The sequence below is a fragment of the Anolis sagrei genome, chromosome 11 (genome assembly GCF_037176765.1).
Source record: "Anolis sagrei isolate rAnoSag1 chromosome 11, rAnoSag1.mat, whole genome shotgun sequence".
NCBI lineage: Eukaryota > Metazoa > Chordata > Lepidosauria > Squamata > Dactyloidae > Anolis > Anolis sagrei.
The window spans coordinates 19,643,990-19,667,748 of record NC_090031.1 but is presented as its reverse complement, the minus strand read 5'-3'; the positions used below and the strand labels follow the sequence as shown (position 1 = coordinate 19,667,748).

The window sequence follows — 23,759 nt, the reverse complement described above, 5'->3', positions numbered from 1 at the left end:
TGTCTACTTTTCCTTCAATCTTCTCAAGGAACTGCCCATGCAATGCTTTGTTGTGCCAGCTGTCGGCTCTGGTTTGGAGTGCAGTTTTCTTGTACTGACTATTTGTCTGCTGTGCTTTGAGAAGTTTCTGATTATTGACTTCAATTAAAGTAGGTTCTTGGCTTTCCTTTACATATTCTGCCAGGGCATCGTGTTTTTCTTCTTCGACTGCTTGTTTTACTTGTAAAAGTCCTCTGCTACCAGACTTTCTAGGCAGATAGAGCCGGTCAACATCACTGCAAGGATGAATGGTCATGAGTTTTCTAGTTTTTCTGTCCAAATTGTCCAGTTCTGCCTGCGTCCAGTTTATGATGCCAGCAGTGTATCTTATGACAGGTATGGCCCAGGTGTTTATGGCCTTGATGGTGTTGCCTCCATTGAGCCCAGATGGGTGCCACTTTGTTGTGGTGGGGGGCTTAACTGCTCCAACGATGCTGAGAGCTGTGCTGGCGGTAGTGTAACTACCAGCAGGTCCAACCAAGCCAGAGAGGTCTCAGCTGAGGAGTGGAACCAAGAGCACCTAACCCATTAGCACTATGGAGAAGAAAACCAAAACGAAGTCTATACTGGCTCAGTCGACGCCCAGGAAAAAAAGGTCTGCGGAGGATGCTGCTGATTCTGTACATCCATCGACAAGTGGGCTATAGAATCAAAATACAAATGAACCATCACAGAAGCAGCAGAAGTATACAATGCCAGAAAACCACACAATAATAATAATAATAATAACTATTATTATTATTATTATTACACAGCAAGATGAGTCCACAGCAAACAAAGTCACTATGGTGGTGGTTGTATTGGATCGCATGTCAGATACTTCCCAAGTGTTTAGGACTGTGTGATGTATCGGCGAATAATGCGTGCAAATCCCAGTAAGGTGGTCTTTTGCAGCTGGCAGATAGATGGTAATTTTGTCTGCGCCGATTGTGTTTAAGTGCAGGTCAAGGTCTTTAGGCACTGCACCAACCACTGGGACCACCTTTACTGGCTTGTGCCAAAGACTTTGCAATAATAATAATAATAATAATAATAATAATAATAATAATAATTCCATATAATTATTATTATTATTATTATTATTATTATTTCTCCTGACGTTTCGCCTGCATCTATGGCAAGCATCCTCAGAGGTAGTGAGGTCTGTTGAAATTAGGACAATGGGTTTATATATCTGTGGAATGGCTGGGGTGGGGCAAAGAGCTCTTCTCTGCTGGAGCTAGGTGTGAATGTTTCAGCTGACCACCTTCATTAGCATTTGAAGGCCTGGCTGAGCCTGGGAAAATGTTTTGTTGAGAGGTGTTAAGATGTGCCTGGTTGTTTCCTCTCTGCTGTTTTGCTGTTGTAATTTTAGAGTTTTTTAAATACTGGTAGCCAGATTTTGTTCATTTTCATGGTCTCTTCCCATTGTCCTAATTCCAACAGACCTCACTACCTCTGAGGATGCTTGCCATAGATGCAGGCGAAACGTCAGGAGAAATGCCTCTAGAACATGGCTCTATAGCCCGAAAAAACCCACAACAACCTAATGATTCCAGCCATGAAAGCCTTCGACAATACATTATTATTATTATTATTATTATTATTATTATTCCATTGAGTCCTAGTCTCCACAGCAACAGAGGAAGTGCTCCCTCTTCCTTATGGCATCCTTTCAAATGTTGAAATATGGCTGTCATGTCTCCTCTCAACCTTTTCTTCTGAGGCTAAACAGACTCAGGTCAATCAGCTGCTCCTCAGAGGGATTCATGGTTTCTGGACCTTTGATCCTTTTAGTCGCCCTCCTCTGAACATGCTCCATCTTGTCCATCTCCCTCTTGAATTGCTTTGCCCAGAACTGGACACCAAAGCTAAACAGGGGGCCCCAATGACTTTCCTGGATCTAGACCAGTGGTTTCCAGCCTTTTTTTGACCAGGGACCACTTGGCCAGGGACCACTCTCCAACATTAGTACCAAAAGGGTTACGAATCAGTTTTTGGTCAGCTTTAGATTCAGTTTGGTTATTTGGGGTGCTGATTCAGAAAACTAGATTAGATCGACCACATCAGCTCTAGTTTCTGATACAGAACATGTGCTGGTACGGCTGTACCAGGAGCTCCTACTTTATTTGCTTTGTATTAAATGTTTGCTTGCAGTCAGGGATTCTGCAGGAAGGTGGCTTCCTTTGGTTGCAGTCATAGGGCAAGTCACCTGTCCATCATCGTTAAGTTTTGGTTCTGCCCCTTGCTCAGGGCAATTGGGAAGGGAAGGGAGACATTTTTTAGTCTAGTATCAGCAAGGAAAACTAATGTACAGGACGTGTGCAAGCTTCCTGGAAGAACTTCCTGACTGTGAGAGCCGTTCAGCAGTGGAACTCTCTGTCCCGGAGTGTGGTGGAGGCTCCTTCTTTGGAAGCTTTTAAGCAGAGGCTGGCTGGCCATTTGTCAGGGGTGATTTGAATGCAATATTCCTGCTTCTTGGCAGGGGGTTGGACTGGATGGCCCATGGGGTCACTTCCAACTCTTTGATTCTATGATTCTATGATTCACCTTACAAAAGCTTCAACCCTTAAGACTTTCTGGGGGAGAACAGTCTTAAGAGCCTCCAAAGATTCTAGAGACTTCCATGGAAACATCCCCAAAGCTTTGAAGAATTTCAGAGGGTAACAGTTTGGAAAACCGAAGATCTCCAGCTGGAGAATATCCAAGCCTTTACTGGTAGGTCCGCTCGGTGCTCGAGAAGCAGTTCGACCCGGTAAGAGGGGCCCACATCAGTAAGGGTTAGATTACAGTCAGCCTGGGAGAAGTTAAAAAGGGGACTTTCCTTTAAAGTATAGAAAAAGTTATTGAAGACAGTTGCCTGTCCTTCGTGGGCAAGTTTAGGAAGCCACCAGTTGCATAAAAGCCTGGAAGCATTTGTTTCACTTTATTGAAGACAAGAAAAAATTCTGTTTGATTGTTCATTAATAAAGCACTTTGTTATACTTCACAAGCCATCTAAAGATCATTTGTGGTGGAAAACCTCTGAGAACTTCTCTTTGGGCCCCCTGGCACGTCCTGTCCTAAAGGAAATTTTTTACAGGCCCAGCGCACGACAGAACAGAAAATATGCCATTCAAGATAGATATTGACAAGCTGGAATGTGTCCAGAGGAGGGCGACTAAAATGATCAAGGGTCTGGAGAACAAGCCCTATGAGGAGCGGCTTAAGCAGCTGAGCATGTTTAGCCTGAAGAAGAGAAGGCTGAGAGGAGATATGATAGCCATGTATAAATATGTGAGAGGAAGCCACAGGGAGGAGGGAGCAAGCTTGTTTTCTGCTTCCCTGGAGACTAGGACACAGAACAATGGCTTCAAACTACAAGAGAGGAGATTCCATCTGAACACGAGGAAGAACTTCCTGACTGTCAGAGCCGTTCAGCAGTGGAACTCTCTGCCCCGGAGTGTGGTGGAGGCTCCTTCTTTGGAAGCTTTTTAACAGAGGCTGGATGGCCATCTGTCAGGGGTGATTTGAATGCAATATTCCTGCTTCTTGGCAGGGGGTTGGACTGGATGGCCCATGAGGTCTCTTCCAACTCTTTGATTCTATGATTCTATGAGTAGTCGCCATCTGCTCGCCCACAGAAAACCGTATTTAATAATCTAGAGCTGGTGTGGTAGTAGTCATCTTTTATGGGTAGTCAGCCTCTCCCTCTCGACATCCCCATTGCCTCAGCACTATAAGAAGGTTTCGCGAGACTAGTTGCTCTCGTTGCCATGTGTTTTCGAGGCAACAGTGTAGTAATAGTGAGGCCGTGGACCATATTTTTGCCCTTGTGGACCACTGGTGGTCCATGGAGCACAAGTTGGAAACCACAAATCTAGAAACTATACTTATTTCTATACAGTCCAACATCCCCTTGGCTTTTTCAGCTGCCACATAATAATAATAATAATAATAATAATAATAATAATAATATAATGTATTGTCGAAGACTTCCATGGCCGGAATCCATGGGTTGTTGTAGGTTTTTCCGGGCTATATGGCCATGTTCTAGAGGCAATTTTTCTCCTGACGTTTCGCCTGCATCTATGGCAAGCATCCTCAGAGGTAGTGAGGACCTCATTACCTCTGAGGATGCTTGCCATAGATGCAGGCAAAACGTCAGGAGAAAAATTGCCTCCAGAACATGGCCATATAGCCTGGAAAAACCTACAACAACCCAATAATAATAATAATAATAATAATAATAATAATAATAATAATACACTTTATTTATAACCCGCTACCATCTCTCCAAAGGGGACTCAGTGCAGCGAACATGAGGCCAAGCCCAAAATAATACAACATAATAAACACACAATAACAAAATACATCATAACAAAATATAAAATAACAAAATCAACAATATAAAACAGTATGGCACTGTTGTCTCATGTTCGGATGTTGGTTGACTAAAGCTTTGACGTCTTTAGGTTGAAAATTCGTACCTTTAGGTGTACCATTTTGCGCACATGGGCTGAAACCAAGGACAATTCACTGGGCCACGTCACCACCCCATTCTCTAGCAATTCCACAAAAGCTGCTTGTTATCGAGCCAAGCTGAGAGGCTTTCCCTAGATGTCCAGATGGATGGGAAAATAACCATAGCAACCTGCAAGAAAAAAACATGTTTTAGTGCTATGTCATTCCTGAGTGTATTGAATATTTTGTGTGAAAGGAGAATGAATTGACAAAAAACACAGCAAAAATAAAGTTAATGTTTAGGCTACGCATCACTTGTTGCTGGAAATCCGAGGCTCCTCTGTCATAAGAAACGTTGGGTGAACTTCCCCTAAAGTCCACCAATTTGCAAGGTGGCTCATCTATCTATATATATAAATTTGTTAGGGGCATCCAACGGAGAAACAAAACTCAAAAACCCCCCAACGAAACTTAACCAAAATTCCCATGCCCATAACACAACCCACAAGGTACAAACATATCTACTCAAAATGAAAAACAACACAACAACACACTCACAAAACGGCAAAACAACTGAGCATGCGCATTGGCGCCCAGCCGCAAGTTCCCTGGCGCGTGCACATGGCCTTCCGGCCAACGTTCCCTCTGCGGAAACCATGCCCACTCCAAGCCCCGCCGCGCCGCTTCCCGCACACACACACCCCCTGCCGCACACACACACACAACCCCACACTCCATCACTCCCCCCGCCGCCGCACACACACACGCAACCCCACTCCCCCCGCCGCCGCACACACACACGCAACCCCACACTCCATCACTCCCCCCGCTGCCGCACGCACACACGCAACCCCACTCCCCCCGCCGCCGCACACACACACGCAACCCCACGCTCCATCACTCCCCCCGCCGCCGCACACACACACGCAACCCCACTCCCCCCGCCGCCGCACACACACACGCAACCCCACGCTCCATCACTCCCCCCGCCGCTGCACACACACACGCAACCCCACGCTCCATCACTCCCCCCGCCGCCGCACACACACACGCAACCCCACGCTCCATCACTCCCTCCACCGCCGCACACACACACGCAACCCCACGCTCCATCACTCCCCCCGCCGCCGCACACACACACGCAACCCCACGCTCCATCACTCCCCCGCCGCCGCACACACACACGCAACCCCATGCTCCATCACTCCCCCGCCCCAATCTTACCTCCTTTTACTTTACGCCACCTCCAAACCCCACCCCGCCCCTTCCTGCCCTGTCAAAATCTAGGAAAGACAGGAAGGAAGGAAAGAAGGAAGAAAGAGAAAGGGAGGTAAAGAAAAAGGGGGAAGGAAGGAAAGTTAGAGAAAGAAGGAAGAAGAAAGGAAAGAAAAGGAAAGATGGAAGGAAAGAAAAGAGAGACAGCAGAAAAGAAAGAAGAAGGGGGAAGGAAGGAAAGAGATAGAGAAAGAAGAGGAGAAGGAAAGATGGGAGGGAAGGAAGGAAGGAAGGAGGGAAAGAAGGAGAGAAAGAGGGAAGATTGGCCACAGCAACACGTGGTGGGTAAAGGTTGTTATTTCTATTATTATTGTTGTTGTTGTTGTTGTTGTTGTTGTTGTTGTTGTTATGCTATTGTTCCTATGAGACCCTTTTAGGGGGAATGGGAGAGGTGTCAGGTCCCAGAGGCAATGCATTGCATTATTGTTATTGTTATGATGGTGGTAAAATAAAAGGAAATAAAAAGTGAAAGAAGCAAACAGGGAGGGAAGAAAGGCAAAGGAAGAAAGGGGGAGGGAATGAAGGAAAGAGAGAAGGATGGAACCCAGTAGTGAAAGAAAGAAAGAGGTAGAGAAGGAAGAAAGGAGAGAAAGGGGGAGGAAAAGGGGGAAGGAATAGGTAGGGACCTCTCTTTCATAATAGTCCAGATATCTACCTCAACTTTGATAAGTTTTACTATAGGCCACAGCAACGCGTGGCAGGGCACAGCTAGTACACATAATAAAAGTAAAAACATGCGTGGAAGTGGAGGAGGTGTCCACTTACACAGACAGCCTCTTGCCTCCACAAACAGACCATAGTTCCAAGTGCTGAGAAGACGCCAAAGGCACTCCCTCCACTGATATTGCAAGTTAGAGCGAGCACTATGAACATCCACCATGGCAATGTCCTCCCCAAGCGCTATGATCCACCATCTTTCAATAGAGGACCATTTCATCCTAGCTTTTAAAGGTTTTCCTCCACTACAGGCAGGCATCCCAGTGTTCCTTTCTCTCTCCATTGGTTGGAATTTGCATGACACCTCCCGCCCCGCCCACTGCCTCTCCCTTAACCTTTTCCTACTCTTTGCAACTCTGCATAACAAACAGAACTGAGCAGCAACTAAACATTCTGGAGGAGGTTGGGGGATTGAGTCCATGTGATGGAAGTTGTAGTTCACCCTGCATCAAATCAGAGCACTGTGACCCCCACTGGCAGTAGACCTGGACCACATTTGGCACACAGAACCCCTATGACTGAAGAAAAATACTGGAGAGGTTTGGATGGAATTTACCTTGATTTATAGCCATTGTAGGTACTGGGATTTATAGTTCACCTGCAATCAAAGAGCACTCTGGACCCACCAACGATGGCTCTGGCACACAGAACTCCCATGAACAACAAAAAATACTGGAGAGGTATGGGAGGAACTGAGCTTCATTTCTGGAAGTTGTAGTTCACTTACATCTAGAGATACTGTGACCACCACCAATGAGAGATCTGAACCCAACTTAGCACACAGAACCCCCATAACCGAAGAAAAATACTAGAGAGGTTTGGGGGAATTCACCTTGATTTATAGCCATTGTAGGTACTGGGATTTATAGTTCACCTGCAATCAAAGAGCACTCTGGACCTACCAACGATGACTCTGGACCTAATTTGTCACACAGAACTCCCATAACGAACAAAAATTACTAGAGAGGTATGGGAAGAACTGACCTTCATTTCTGGAAGTTGTAGTTCACTTACATCTAGAGATACTGTGACCACCACCAATGAGAGATCTGAACCCAACTTAGCACACAGAACCCCCATGACCAAAGAAAAATACTAGAGAGGTTTGGGGGAATTCACCTTGATTTATAGCCATTGTAGGTACTGGGATTTATAGTTCACCTGCAATCAAAGAGCACTCTGGACCCACCAACGATGGCTCTGGCACACAGAACTCCCATGAACAACAAAAAATACTGGAGAGGTATGGGAGGAACTGAGCTTCATTTCTGGAAGTTGTAGTTCACTTACATCTAGAGATACTGTGACCACCACCAATGAGAGATCTGAACCCAACTTAGCACACAGAACCCCCATAACCGAAGAAAAATACTAGAGAGGTTTGGGGGAATTCACCTTGATTTATAGCCATTGTAGGTACTGGGATTTATAGTTCACCTGCAATCAAAGAGCACTCTGGACCTACCAACGATGACTCTGGACCTAATTTGTCACACAGAACTCCCATAACCAACAAAAATTACTGGAGAGGTATGGGAGGAACTGACCTTCATTTCTGGAAGTTGTAGTTCACTTACATCTAGAGATACTGTGACCACCACCAATGAGAGATCTAAACCCAACTTAGCACACAGAACCCCCATGACCAAAGAAAAATATTAGAGAGGTCTGGGGGGAATTCACCTTGATTTATAGCCATTGTAAGTACTGGGATTTATAGTTCACCTGCAATCAAAGAGCACTCTGGACCCACCAACGATGGCTCTGGCACACAGAACTCCCATGAACAACAAAGAATACTGGAGAGGTATGGGAGGAACTGAGCATCATTTCTGGAAGTTGTAGTTCACTTACATCTAGAGATATTGTGACCACCACCAATGAGAGATCTGAACCCAACTTAGCACACAGAACCCCCATGACCGAAGAAAAATACTAGAGAGGTTTGGGGGGAATTCACCTTGATTTATAGCCATTGTAGGTACTGGGATTTATAGTTCACCTGCAATCAAAGAGCACTCTTGACCCACCAACGATGACTCTGGACCTAACTTGTCACACAGAACTCCCATAACCAACAAAAATTACTGGAGATGTATGGGAGGAACTGAGCTTCATTTCTGGAAGTTGTAGTTCACTTACATCTAGAGATACTGTGACCACCACCAATGAGAGATCTAAACCCAACTTAGCACACAGAACCCCCATGACCGAAGAAAAATACTAGAGAGGTCTGGGGGGAATTCACCTTGATTTATAGCCATTGTAAGTACTGGGATTTATAGTTCACCTGCAATCAAAGAGCACTCTTGACCCACCAACGATGACTCTGGACCTAACTTGTCACACAGAACTCCCATAACCAACAAAAATTACTGGAGATGTATGGGAGGAACTGAGCTTCATTTCTGGAAGTTGTAGTTCACTTACATCTAGAGATACTGTGACCACCACCAATGAGAGATCTGAACCCAACTTAGCACACAGAACCCCCATGACCGAAGAAAAATACTAGAGAGGTCTGGGGGGAATTCACCTTGATTTATAGCCATTGTAGGTACTGGGATTTATAGTTCACCTGCAATCAAAGAGCACTCTGGACCCACCAACGATGACTCTGGACCTAACTTGTCACACAGAACTCCCATAACCAACAAAAATTACTGGAGATGAATGGGAGGAACTGAGCTTCATTTCTGGAAGTTGTAGTTCACTTACATCTAGAGATACTGTGACCACCACCAATGAGAGATCTGGACCCAACTTGGCACACAGAACCCCCATGACCAACTGAACGTACTGGAGGGATTTGACTGGACTGACCCACCACGGTGGGAGCAGCCAGAGATCACACTGAACCCCAGTGATGATGCATCTAGAGCAAACTTGCCCAACATGACAGATTTTAGCTACTGATGGAGTTTCAGGGGGGTTAACCTGGCATGATGTGAGTTGCAGTTTACCCACAACCTTATGCATTTTGTAAAATAAAAAATGACTTTTTCAAATAACCCATGCAATAACCGGGTACCCAAGCTAGTATACATATAAGCATTACTTAGAGAGAGACTTGTATTTTGCGAAATCACGGAGTGCAACCAAATAAGAGGACAACCTCGATGTTACTGCAGTCTCCAGATCACAAAGGTTGGCTGGAGCCAGTGGAATATTCTTTCGCACTGGCAGTTCTTTCCCTTTCACTCAGACACTCCATATGAGGGAAAAAATGCAAGCTGGGTTATGCAATTAATGAGCCTAGAAACCGAAAAACAACAGCAGCCCTGTTGCTTCCTTAGGCACCACCCAACAGGGCTGCATTTCCAGGTCACTGAGACAGGACTGAAGATAAGCCTTACCCTGAAACTGGGCAAAGCGTCCACAACAATTGTCTGATCTTGGATGCAGGGGGAAAAAGAAAAATTTGTTCCGTGGGAAAATAATCTCCCGGGATGCTCTTCTCAGCCTGGCAGATTAAATATTCATTTCTTATTCCAATAGAGCTGCCAGCCAAAAAGAAACAATCGAAAGCAGATCTTGCCCAGTCTCCAGATTGGGTCCCTTTATTTCAATGCGGCTCTGTTGTATTCTTGGGCCAGGAGTCCTTCATCTCAATGTGGTACACTATTATTATCTGTGGTTTCACATTTCCACACAAAGTCCAGGAAAATATCTGTTTATTTATTTATTTGCTATACTTGTATACCGCCGTTTCTCAGCCTAGCCGGCGACTCAACGCGGTTTACAACAACTTATAACAAACAACAGTATACAGTTTAAAAAGCATAAAAACATAATCCACAATACATATATCAATAAACAATCCAATACATCTCTTGACTAAAAACGTGATCCAGTTTCGTCGTCCAAATTGCCAATCCTTCAATCATTACACTTATTGCACTGGGTTAACCGAACGCCTGCTCGAACATCCAGGTTTTTAGTCTTTTCCGGAATACCATCAATGAGGGGGCTGATCTTACCTCCATGGGAAGGGCGTTCCAAAGCCGTGGGGCCACCACAGAAAAGGCCCTGTCTCTCGTCCCCGCCAGCCGCACCTGTGAAGCAGGCGGGATAGAGAGCAGGGCCCCCCCAGAAGATCTTAGGGTCCTGGTGGGCTGATAGGCCGAGATACGTTCGGATAGGTAAGTTGGGCCAGAACCGTTTAGGGCTTTAAAGGCCAACGCCAGCACTTTGAATTGAGCCCGGTAGCAGATTGGCATCCTTGAAGTGACTGGACTGACCTTGAGGGAGCTGGGGGTGGTAACGGCCGACAGGGAGCTCTGGCGTGGGCTGGTCCATGAGGTCACGAAGAGTCGGAGACGACTGAACGAATGAACAACAAGCAGATTGGCAGCCAGTGGAGCTGGTGCAGCAGAAGAGTTGTATGCTCCCTGCGCTCCGCTCCTGTTAGTATCATGGCTGCCGAGCGTTGGACTAATTGGAACTTCCGGGCCGTCTTCAAAGGCAACCCCACGTAGAGAGCGTTGCAGTAGTCTAAACGGGATGTAACCAAAGCGTGGACTACCGTGGCCAAGTCAGACTTCCCAAGGTACCGGCGCAGTTGGCGCACGAGTTTTAACTGTGCAAATGCTCCCCTGGTCACCGCCGAAACCTGGGGTTCCAGGCTCAACGATGAGTCCAGGATCACACCCAAACTGCGAACCTGCTGTTGTGAATATGGGCTCTCACAAGAAGTCTGGGTTGTAGCCTGGTCAGATTCTGTGTGCTCAGAAGAAGAAGGAGAAGAAGGGGATACTGGAATAAATTCAGAGGGCCCAGATGAGGATAGAAGTGGCCTAGAGAGAGTTGGGTTGCTGTGAGTTTTCTGGGCTGTATGACCATGTTCCAGAAGCATTCTCTCCTTCTGGAACAAGGGCAAACAGCCTGAAAAACTCACAGCAACCCAGTGATTCAAACCATGAAAGCCTTTGACAACACATTGGAGAGAGTTGTTCTGGAATCTCCTGGAAGTTCCTATGAGAGTGGAGGAAGCAATATCAGTTATCATGAGAAACTGTCAGAAGTGCCAGCTAAAAGAAATATCGGAGATGAATGTTTGTCCAGATCAAGGCACTTGGAGCTTCGGAGGCAGAGCGTACAACAGAGACAGAATCACTTTCCCCAGTGGTTTAGAGATAAGCGGAGGATAAGCAGGTGTGTGAGGAATGATGTCATGGGAGGGTATGAGGCCTTTTAAGTGGTTTTCTGCTTTGTGAGAGCAACATCGTATTCAGGTGAACAGCTCCTGGTCATACATTTGTGTATTCAAGTTTCCAAGTTTGTTCCTGGTTCTAGTTTCATGTGTGACATAGGTTGCCTGCCTTGGATCTATGCTATCATGTTTATGGATATATCTGGGGATTGACTCTTGAGACTATTACTTGAAAGGATTTTGGAATCTTGGCTATCTTGGAAATAACGGTATTGTCGAAGGCTTTCATGGCTGGAATCACTAGGTTCTTGTGGGTTTTTTCGGGCTATAGAGCCATGTTCTAGAGGCATTTCTCCTGACGTTTCGCCTGCATCTATGGCAAGCATCCTCAGAGGTAGTGAGGTCTGTTGGAATTAGGACAATGGGTTTATATATCTGTGGAATGGCTGGGGTGGGGCAAGGAGCTCTTCCCTGCTGCAGTTAGGTGTGAATGTTTCAGCTGATCACCTTCATTAGCATTTGAAGGCCTGCCTGAGCCTGGGAAAATCTCTTGCTGGGAGGTGTTAATCTGTGCCTGGTTGTTTCCTCTCTGTTGTTTTGCTGTTGTAATTTTAGAGTTTTTTAATACTGGTAGCCAGATTTTGTTCATTTTCATGGTCTCTTCCTTTCTGTTGAAATTGTCCACATGCTCAGGCAGGCCTTCAAATGCTAATGAAGGTGATCAGCTGAAACATTCACACCTAGCTCCAGCAGGGAAGAGCTCCTTGCCCCACCCCAGCCATTCCACAGATATATAAACCCATTGTCCTAATTCCAACAGACCTCACTACCTCTGAGGATGCTTGCCATAGATGCAGGCGAAACGTCAGGAGAAATGCCTCTAGAACATGGCTCTATAGCCCGAAAAAACCCACAAGAACCTTGGAAATAACTGTTTGAACTGTGATTCTCCTTTTTAGATCTGCTTATTTTTACATACTTTTCTCTTAATAAACGTTTACTTACTGGATGACCTGGACAGAGTATGGTTTGTGGTGAAAAGGTGTTTCAGGGCTCTAGTTCAACAGTCTAAAGAGCTGCTACCGTCAGCTAGAGTTGAAAATAAATGGATTGCATATAAATGCTACTCTGCTTTCAATTATTAGGGAAAGCGACTCATTACAAGGAACCAGTTATCTGGAACTAAGCCCAGGACTGATCTGGTATAAGGAGAACTCCTGTCTTTGTGGTTAATAGCAAATCAGCCCTTGTGTTCCTTCAAGAGGACTCTTACTCTAAAGAGCGAATGATTTTCTGCTTAGGCCTTTGTAAATGTGTGAAACAAAAAGAAAGAAGGTGTCCAAGGAAATTGAATATTTCCCTGGAAACCTCCAGAGTTTCACTGCTGTGAACTGGGGGAGAAGCCAAGGTGCTTTAGCCTCATTAGCCAGCAAGTAGCGGGATGTTAATCTGAGGACAGATTGCGTTCAATTAAGCAAACATCTCCAATCAGCCAAGAAGCTGGTTTCTACAAGCTCACTGAAGAGTCCACCCGTTTTCCTCTTTCTCCCCTCTTTTTGCATCACCATTCAACCAGCATTTAGCAGCAGGTGTTCAAGGACAACAACACTTCATCGAAATCCTCCCACCGACTCTCAAAAACCAATATGTCTGTTTTCAACTTTGCCTCTGCAACACAATATAAGCAACAACAACAGTTCCAGGCAGGAGGCCATCCACCTTCAAACATAATACTGAATCACGCTACTACAGGTTGAGTTTCCTTTATCTGAAATGCTTGGAACTGTTGTAGTTCAACCCATGGTTGTGGCTGATATTGATGTAAATGGGGAAGTGTATAGGGTTTTGACCTACAAAACCTATACTGTTCCGGCCCAGTGTATTTGTCCGAACGGATCTCCCTCTACATCCCATCTCGAAATTTAAGATCGTCTGGGGAGGCCCTGCTCTCGACCCCGCCACTATCACAAGTGAGGCTGGCGGGGACGAGGAGCAGGGCCTTCTCAGTGGTGGCCCCTCACCTGTGGAACTCACTCCCCGGGGAGATTAGATCAGCGACTTCCCTTTTGGCGTTCAGGCATCGAATTGTGCCTTCGTTTGTAAGCCGCCCTGAGTCCCCCCTCGGGGGTGAGAAGGATGGGGTAGAAGTAATTGAAATAAATAAATAAATAAATAAATAATAAAGTGGATCATGCGAACTCTGGACGTGCGAGCCAACATGAGATTTTAAATCCTGAAAATGATGCTGCTCAGCGTTTCCTTCAGCTGATTTCCAAAAAATGAAGGAAACGCTGAGCAGCATTCCATGGGCACAGATACTAAAAGACAAGGGAGTTACGGATGGATGGGAATTTCTCAAGAGTGAAATACTCAAGACCCAATTGCAAACCGTGCCAACAAAGAGAAAAAATAGGACAAGTGCAAAGAAGCCAGAATGGATGTCCAAAGAACTTCTAACTGTGCTAAGACACAAAAGAGACATGCACAAGAAGTGGAAAAAGGGAGAAATCACCAAAGAAGAATTCAAACAAATAGCCAACACCTGTAGGGAAAAGGTCCGCAAGGCTAAAGCAAAAAACGAGCTCAGACTTGCCAGGGACATTAAAAACAATAAAAAAGGGGTTCTATTCTTATGTCAGTAGAAAAAGGAAAAACAAGGAGGCGATAGGACCTCTTCGCGGAGAAGATGGGGCAATGCTGACAGGGGATAGGGAAAAGGCAGAACTACTTAATGCCTTCTTTGCCTCGGTCTTCTCACAAAAAGAGAGTCTTCAACCTCAACAAGATGGAGTGGATGAGGGATTGGAGGACATCCAACCCCAAATTGGGAAAGAAGTCGTCCAGGAATACCTCGTCACTCTTAATGAGTTCAAGTCCCCAGGGCCAGATCAACTACACCCCAGAGTATTGAAGGAACTAGCGGAAGTCATTTCGGAACCATTGGCAACCATCTTTGAGAGTTCTTGGAGAACGGGAGAAGTTCCAGCAGATTGGAGGAGGGCCAATGTGGTCCCAATCTTCAAGAAGAGAAAAAAGGATGACCCAAACAACTACCGTCCGGTCAGCCTCACGTCGATACCGGGCAAGATTCTGGAAAAGATTGTTAAGGAAGCAGTCTGCAAACACTTAGAAACAAATGCAGTTATCGCTAATAGTCAACATGGATTTATCAAAAACAAGTCATGCCAGACTCATCTGATCTCTTTCTTCGATAGAGCTACAAGCTGGGTAGATGCGGGGAATGCCGTGGATGTAGCGTACCTGGATTTCAGTAAGGCCTTCGACAAGGTCCCCCATGACCTTCTGGCAAGGAAACTAGTCCAATGAGGGCTAGGCAAAACTACGGTGAGGTGGATCTGTAATTGGTTAAGTGGACGAACACAGAGAGTGCTCACTAATGCTTCCTCTTCATCTTGGAAAGAAGTGACAAGTGGAGTGCCGCAGGGTTCCGTCCTGGGCCCGGTCCTGTTCAACATCTTTATTAATGACTTAGATGAAGGGCTAGAAGGCAGGATCATCAAGTTTGCAGACGACACCAAATTGGGAGGGATAGCCAATAGTCCAGAGGACAGGAGCAGAATTCAAAACGATCTTGACAGATTAGAGAGATGGGCCAAAACTAACAAAATGAAGTTCAACAGTGACAAATGCAAGATACTCCACTTTGGCAGAAAAAATGAAATGCAAAGATACAGAATGGGGGACAATGCCTGGCTCGAGAGCAGTACGTGTGAAAATGATCTTGGAGTCCTCGTGGACAACAAGTTAAACATGAGCCAACAATGTGATGTGGCGGCAAAAAAAGCCAATGGGATTTTGGCCTGCATCAATAGTAGCATAATGTCTAGATCTAAGGAAGTAATGCTACCCCTCTATTCTGCTTTGGTTAGACCACATCTGGAATATTGTGTCCAATTCTGGGCACCACAATTCAAGAGAGATATTGACAAGCTGGAATGTGTCCAGAGGAGGGCGACTAAAATGATCAAGGGTCTGGAGAACAAGCCCTATGAGGAGCGGCTTAGGGAACTGGGCATGTTTAGCCTGAAGAAGAGAAGGCTGAGAGGAGATATGATAGCCATGTATAAATATGTGAGAGGAAGCCACAGGGAGGAGGGAGCAAGCTTGTTTTCTGCTTCCTTGGAGACTAGGACGCGGAACAATGGCTTCAAACTACAAGAGAGGAGATTCCATCTGAACATTAGGAAGAACTTCCTGACTGTGAGAGCCGTTCAGCAGTGGAACTCTCTGCCCCGGAGTGTGGTGGAGGCTCCTTCTTTGGAAGCTTTTAAGCAGAGGCTGGATGGCCATCTGTCAGGGGTGATTTGAATGCAATATTCCTGCTTCTTGGCAGGGGGTTGGACTGGATGGCCCATGAGGTCTCTTCCAACTCTTTGATTCTATGATTCTATGATTCTATGAATCAGTCTGGTTTTTTTTTTAAGGTGCCATAAAATACCTCCCCACTGAAGTGGTGCCTAATTTCTCCACCCACAGCTCACAGCTGTTTTCGAATTGCTTAGGTCAGCGTTTCTTAACCTGAGGGTCGGGATCTCGGGGTGGTGGTGTTGTGACACAGCTGGAATCGAAGAGTGTTTCTGACAAGGATGATGGGACTCAGGTTCACAGTTTGGTTCAAGATGTCCCTGCTATAGATAGTGAAGAAGAAGTGCAGTTTCCCACAGCAAGGCATGATGCTGAAGATAGCAGCCAGGTGCAGATTGACTCCGAAAGAGAAGATAGCTCCTTGCCTGGTTCTCAGCCTGATAATGAGCAAGCAGAAAAACAGGCTGAAGCAGATTGACCTTGATGATACGGGAATTTTAGATAGGGCCACCCAGTTAGAATTCCGTGTTCGAAGGAGTGAAAGGATAGCTAACAAGAGGGAGGCCAGAGGCCAAAGAAATGCCTTCATGTTTTGCAAAGGGTATTAAACAGAGGGTTTGAGACCAGATCTTTGTCAAAGCAACTTTTGCGTTTACCTAAGGAGCTTGCCTGTGCTCCTTGGATCTTGCTTTCCTGATGCCTATTGGATTACGCTTCAAGTGCTATGTTATCCTGAACTTTTAAAACAGTACTTTTGCTTTTAAGAACTTTTTATCTTTTATTTTCAATAAACCATAAAGACTTCTGGCTGTGTGCAGTTTGGTGTTCTTCAGCAAGGTGATTCTACTCTGAGGTGCAACGGGGGGGGGGGGGGGTGAGGGTGTCTCAGAGGGTTCGCCAAAGGCCATCAGAAAACATATATTTCTGATGGTCTTAGGAACCCCTTTGGCAGAAAAGGCTTAAGCTCTCTGCGCCTGCCCTTCTCTTACTTTTTGGAAACAGATAGCGAATCCTCCAACCAAAAGATAGCGAATCCTCCACTGTGATTGGCTGGCCTCTCAATCGGCCTCTCAGCCAAGGGGAGGGCTGTATCTGAGACTCCAAGTGGTGAGGAGAGAGTAGGTGTGCTCAGCAAAAGGCAGCATGGTGCACATGTGCGAGCGAGAGAGAGTGCATAAGGCTGGAAGGAGGCTCTCACAGACGAGTCCCTTCAAGGTGTTGGAGTTCTGTGTGGAACATCTGGCCCAAATCCCAGCAGCTACAACTCTCAAATATCAAGATATGTTTTCCCCAAACTCCACCAGTGTTCATATTTGGGCATATTGAGTATCTTTGCCAAGTTTGGTCCAGATCCATCATTGTTGGAGTCCACAGTGCTCCCTGGATGTAGGTAAACTACAACTCCAGAACTCAAGGTCAATGCACATCATACTCTTCCAGTATTTTCTGTTGGTCACGGGATGCCTGTGTGCCAAGCTTGGTTCAATTCTATAGTTGGTGTTCAGAATGATCTTTGGTTGGAGGTTAACTATAAATTCCAGCAACTACAACTCCTAAATGACAAAATCAACCCTACCAGTATTCAAATTTGGATGTTGTGAAGAGGTCGTTAAACTGCTGCCACCAATTATAACGATGACCGTTTTAATGCCACCGAATGCCACCAATTGTGAAGGTGCGAATGGTAAAACACCCACTGCCACCTAATCTATGAGGGAAGCCGGGCAACGATCAATATCAGCCTAGGAACTATTTTATAAAGGGACTGTTTCTGGCTGACTTTATTATTGCAGGCTGTTCAACTTAGAAGAAACTGTATCAGGCAAGACTTGAGGAGAACAGTAACAAGTTTATTTTAACAGCAGTATAATAAGTTTAACTGTTTCTTCAAAAGAGGCACAAATCTTGATAGTTACAATAGTAATGTTTCATGAGTAATCTCAGGCACAGTCTTCAAGAAGTTTCTTTAAGCAGATGTAACCCTTCTGGACAACTGCCCTAATATAACAACTAAGCTAAAAGGCTTATTTTAACAGAATTCCCTATAGCACACTGGCTACAGACACATTCCCTGAATCTCCACCTAGAGACTCAGTGTTCTCTCAGTAGCTCTCCAGCCACTGACTAATTCCCTGTTTCTCCCACTAGAGAAATCAGGCCCTTCCTGTAGCTCACCGGCTTACAACTACATTCCCTAAATCTCCACCCTAAGACTCAGTGTTCTCTCAGTAGCTCTCCGGCCACTGACTGACTTTTTAAAACACAGCTGCCTCATGAAGAGGCAGTTGGCTCCGCCCCTGTTGCTATGGCAACTCAGCTAACACCAAGCCACCCTCTCCCACAAAACATAATCTCCCATACTTACCATCCCTAAACCACTATCCAAACTACACATAACGAAAGGAATAAAACTTACACATCATCACAGGTGTATTGGTTATTTGCGCCAAATTTGGTCCAGTGAATAAAAATACATCCTGCATATCAGATATTTACATTACGATTTCATAACAGTAGCAAAATTACAGTTATGAAATGGCCAGGAAAGTAATGTTATGGTTGGGGGTCACCACAACATGAGGAACTGTATTAAGGGGATGTGGCATTAGGAAGGTTGAGAAACACTGAGCTAGAGACTGGACCTGGAATCTTCACATGCAAACCAAGAGCTCTACCATTTTACTATTTGGTCCGAGGAGCTCGGTCAACTATGATCCAGCTTAAACACACACTTCTCCAAATCAATACTATCTCTCTCATTCCCTGGGCTGTTGTAAGGAGAGACCTTCAGCCACTAACACCCTTCTGGGAGGCTTGCATAAATGAGGATAGAGGGGTCAGCTAGCTTCTGGTGCTTAATTCCAGCATCTGGCATTTGGAAGCATACTGCCCCCAAGCTTGGGGGCCATTCAGAGGAAGATTACCAATGTAACACAGCTGCTAGGTTCCTGCAAGCTGGGGGTCATTTATTTATTATTTTATTTACTTAACTTGTATACCGCAGTTTCTCAGCCCAAACAGGCGACTCAATGCGGTTTACAACAAGGATAAGAATCAATCAACGATATACAATTTAAAACCATAAAAGCATAATAAACAATATTGACACAACAATAGACAACACAATGCATCTCATAACTAGAGTCGTGATCCAATCCGTCGTCCAAATTTCCATTCCTGTAATCATCACATTCATTGCACTGTTTAACCGAATGCCCGTTCAAACATCCAAGTTTTTAATCTTCTTCGGAACACCATTAGCGAGGGGGCTGATCTTACCTCCATAGGAAGGGCGTTCCACAGCCGGGGGGCCACCACAGAAAAGGCCCTGTCTCTCGTCCCCGCCAGCCGCACCTGTGAAGCAGGCGGGATAGAGAGCAGGGCCTCCCCAGAAGATCTTAGGGTCCTGGCGGGCTGATAGGCAGAGATACGTTCGGATAGGTAACTTGGGCCAGAACCGTTTAGGGCTTTATAGGCCAACGCCAGCACTTTGAATTGAGCCCGGTAGCAAATCGGCAGCCAGTGGAGCTGGTGCAGCAGAGGAGTTGTATGCTCCCTGCGCTCCGCTCCTGTTAGTATCATGGCTGCCGAGCGTTGGACTAGCTGGAGCTTCCGACTTCCGAGCCATCTTCAAAGGCAACCCCATGTAGAGAGCGTTGCAGTAGTCTAGACGGGATGTAACCAGAGCGTGGACTACCATGGCCAAGTCAGACTTCCCAAGGTACGGGCGCAGTTGGCGCACAAGTTTTAACAATACATTTTTTTTACATATTTACATATTTTGCAATACATTGACGCTTGGTTGACACCCAAACCAAATATTCTTTTTGGAGTACAGTTCCCAAAATCCTCACTGGTGGGTGATTCTTGTCCTTCAATAGGGCAATCCTTCCCAAGATTCAGGGTGAAGATAATTTCCAATGGCTTCCCCTTCCAGGAAATGGTAATACTTTCCACGCGGCTCCCATCCCCTTGATGATGCAGATAATTTCCCGGTTGTGGGTTTTTATTGTTCGGCAGAAGGCCCGGGAATCCTGGCATGCCCTTTGCTATCCTCTCCCCGCTTCCCAACAGATCAAAAACATATTGTCTCCCTTCTGCAATTCTTCCGCTAATGCTTTTCCGGCACAGACTCAGATCTGTTCATTCACAGCTTGAACGTTTTGCCAAGGCCTCCCATGGGCTGAGTTGCTCTTTCTTGGTCCAAGCAAAGCTTGGCTAGGAAATCTCACACACAAGACAGCATGAGTATATTGCTGTCTCAAAAAAGGATCTTGATCTATAAGAGGGTTCTGAGTGGGTGGCAACCAGAGAGACATCCACTGGCCACTAAGGCAAGCTCATATTTGTGATGCCCTGACCTTCCAAATCCAAAGCTTTCTGAATGGTTCTTTATTTATTTATTTATTTATTTATTTGTCATGTCAGAGCAGCCAGTCCATTATATTACATTTCTAACAAAACAAAGCAAACAAACAGAAAAATACACAACTTGTGAGTTTGGTAGCTGGTTAAATGTCCTTTGACCAGTATCTGGCCACTTGGAGTGCTTCCGGTGTTGCTGCAAGAAGGTCCTCCATTGTGCATGTGGCAGGGCTCAGGTTGCATTGCAGCAGGTGTTCAGTGGTTTGCTCTTCTCCGCACTCGCATGTCGAGGATTCTACTTTGTGGCCCCATTTCTGAAGGTTGGCTCTGCATCTCGTGGTGCCAGAGCGCAGTCTGTTCAATGCCTTCCAAGTCGCCCAGTCTTCTGTGTGCCCAGGGGGGAGTCTCTCATTTGGTATCAGCCATTGGTTCAAGTGCTGGGTTTGAGCCTGCCACTTTTGGACTCTCGCTTGCTGAGGTGTTCCAGCGAGTGTCTCTGTAGATCTTAGAAAACTATGTCTAGATTTAAGTCGTTGGCGTGCTGGCTGATACCCAAACAGGGGATGAGCTGGAGATGTCTTTGCCTTGGTCCTTTCACTATTGGCTGCTACTTCCCGGCGGATGTCAGGTGGTGCAATACTGGCTAAGCAGTGTAATTTCTCCAGTGGTGTAGGGCGCAGACACCCCGTGATAATGCGGCATGTCTCATTAAGAGCCACATCCACTGTTTTAGTGTGGTGAGATGTGTTCCACACTGGGCATGCATACTCAGCAGCAGAGTAGCACAGCGCAAGGGCAGATGTCTTCACTGTATCTGGTTGTGATCCCCAGGTTGTGCCAGTCAGCTTTCGTATGATATTGTTTCTAGCACCCACTTTTTGCTTGATGTTCAGGCAGTGCTTCTTGTAGGTAAGAGCACGGTTCAGAGTGACTCCCAGGTATTTGGGTACATGTCTGTGTTTTAGATGGGTTGGGGATCAGCTGGTTTTCCCTGTAATAGGCAGTAAGAGCTTCGGAGAGCTTCTGTTCTACAGTCTCAAAGCTCCCTGCTTGAGCAGTAATGGCACGATCATCAGCATAGATGAAACTCTCTGTCCCTTCTGGCAGTGGCTGGTCATTTGTGTAGATGTTGAACATGGATGGAGCAAGCATGCTCCCCTGAGGCAGGCCGTTCTTCTGAATGGTTCTGAGATGCAACAAAAGAACAACAAGGAGGGAAACTAATGGAGGTATTTCCACAGCCTAGAAGCAAAGACCAAGAAGATTCTATAAAACCCTATACGGCTCTGGTCCAGCGTACCTGTCCAAATGTATCTCCTTCTACGTCCCACCTCAGAGTTTAAGATCTTCTGGGGAGGCCCTGCTCTTGGCCCCGCCTCTGTCTCAAACACGTTTGGCAGGGACGAGGGACAGGGCGTTCTCGGTGGTGGCCCCCTGCCTGTGGAATTCATTTCCTGGGGAAATTAGGTCATCGTCATCCCTCCTCACCTTTAGAAAGAAGGTAAAAACATGAATGTGGAACCAGGCCTTCGGGCAATTAGGTTAAAGGACAATTGATAATGTTGACTATGGCTTGGAAATAGATTTGGATAAGTTAAGAGGAGTACTCAATAGTAGAATCATAGAATCAAAGAGTTGGAAGAGACCTCATGGGCCATCCAGTCCAACCCCATTCTGCCAAGAAGCAGGAATATTGCATTCAAAGCACCCCTGACAGATGACCATCCGGCCTCTGTTTAAAAGCTTCCAAAGGAGCCTCCACCACACTCCGGGGCAGAGAGTTCCACTGCTGAACAGCTCTCACAGTCAGGAATTTCTTCCTAATGTTCAGATGTAGTTCTTGTAGTTTGAAGCCATTGTTCCACGTCCTGATCTCCAGGGAAGCAGAAAACAAGCTTGCTCCCTCCTCCCTGTGGCTTCCTCTCACATATTTATACATGGCTATCATATCCCCTCTCAGCCTTCTCTTCTTCAGGCTAAACATGCCCAGCTCCTTAAGCCGCTCCTCATAGGGCTTGTTCTCCAGACCCTTGATCATTTTAGTCGCCCTCCTCTGGACACATTCCAGCTTGTCAATATCTCTCTTCAATTGTGGTGCCCAGAATTGGACACAATATTCCAGGTGTCTTGTGTATTTATCTAGTATATGGCTAGATAAATAGCCACCAGACTGGTAATAGCTCAATGGATTGTAAGTATATTGATTTAATCTTTATGTCTTAATGTTTATGCTTTTAACTGTTATAATTGCTGTTTGTATTTTATTATGTGGCATCAAATTGTTGCCTATTGGAAGCCGCCCGGAGTCTCCCTACAGGTTGAGAAGGGCAGGGTAAAAATGCTCAAAATCTTTTATCTATATAAATAAAAATGTCATGTTCGTTTGTGGGATTAACAAAACTCAAAAACCACTGGACAAATTGACATCAAATGTGGACACAAGACACCTAACAACCCAATGTATGTCCTTCACTCAAAAAAAATTAATTTTGTCATTTGGGAGTTGTAGTTGCTGGGATTTATAGTTCACCTACAATCAGAGCATTCTGAACTCCACCAACAATGGAATTGAACCAAACTTGGCACACAGTTCTCCCATGACCAACAGAAAATACTGGAAGGGTTTGGTGGGCAGTGTCCTTTGGTTTTGGAGTTGTAGTTCACCTAATTCCAGAGAGCACTGTGGACTCAAACAATGATGGATGTGGACCAAACTCTACACGAATACTCAACATGCCCAAATGTGAACACTGGTGGAGTTTGGGGAAAATAGAATCTTGACATTTGGGAGTTGTAGTTGCTGGGATTTATAGTTCACCTACAATGAAAGAGCATTCTGAACCCCATCAACGATAGAATTGGGCCAAACCTCCCACACAGAAACCCCAAGACCACCAGAGTGGGCCACAGCAAGGCGTGGCAGGGGACGGCTAGTAATAAATAAATTCTATCACTAAACCTATCTGTGAGGACAGGAACCTTGAAAATCTTAAAAGCCTTATATGAGAGACATCGTTGTTGTCTTCATATTATTATGATTTCATACACAACAGGATTAGTACACAGCGAACAAGATCACTATGCTGGCTGTTGTATTGGATCATGTGTCGAACACTTCCCAAGTGTCTAGGACTATGGGATGTATTGGTGAATAATGTGTGAAAATCTGAGTAGAGCGGCCTATTGCAGCTGGCACATGGGGATTTTGTCAGCGCAGATTGTTTTCAAGTGCAGGCCAAGGTCTTCAGGCACTGCACCCAATGTGCTGATCACCACTGGGACCACCTTTACTAGTGTGTGCTAGAGTATTTGCAGTTCGATCTTACTATTACTGGAGCCCCCGATGGCGCAGTGGGTTAAAGCACTGAGCTGCTGAGCTTGTTGACCGAAAGGTCGCAGGTTTGATTCCGGGGAGTGGCATGAGCTTCCACTGTCAGCCCTAGCTTCTGCTAACCTAGCCGTT

General features: G+C 45.7%; 1 protein-coding gene across 2 annotated transcripts in view; it reads right to left on the bottom strand.

The window, feature by feature from the left end:
* Positions 1-23,759, bottom strand: part of CUEDC1 (CUE domain containing 1) — a 137,833-nt gene that overhangs the window by 63,281 nt on the left and 50,793 nt on the right. For both annotated transcript variants that reach the window (XM_060757086.2, XM_060757085.2), the window contains exon 2: positions 4,488-4,651. The gene's annotated coding sequence lies outside the window, so the exon portion shown is untranslated. The remainder of the gene's footprint in view (positions 1-4,487; positions 4,652-23,759) is intronic.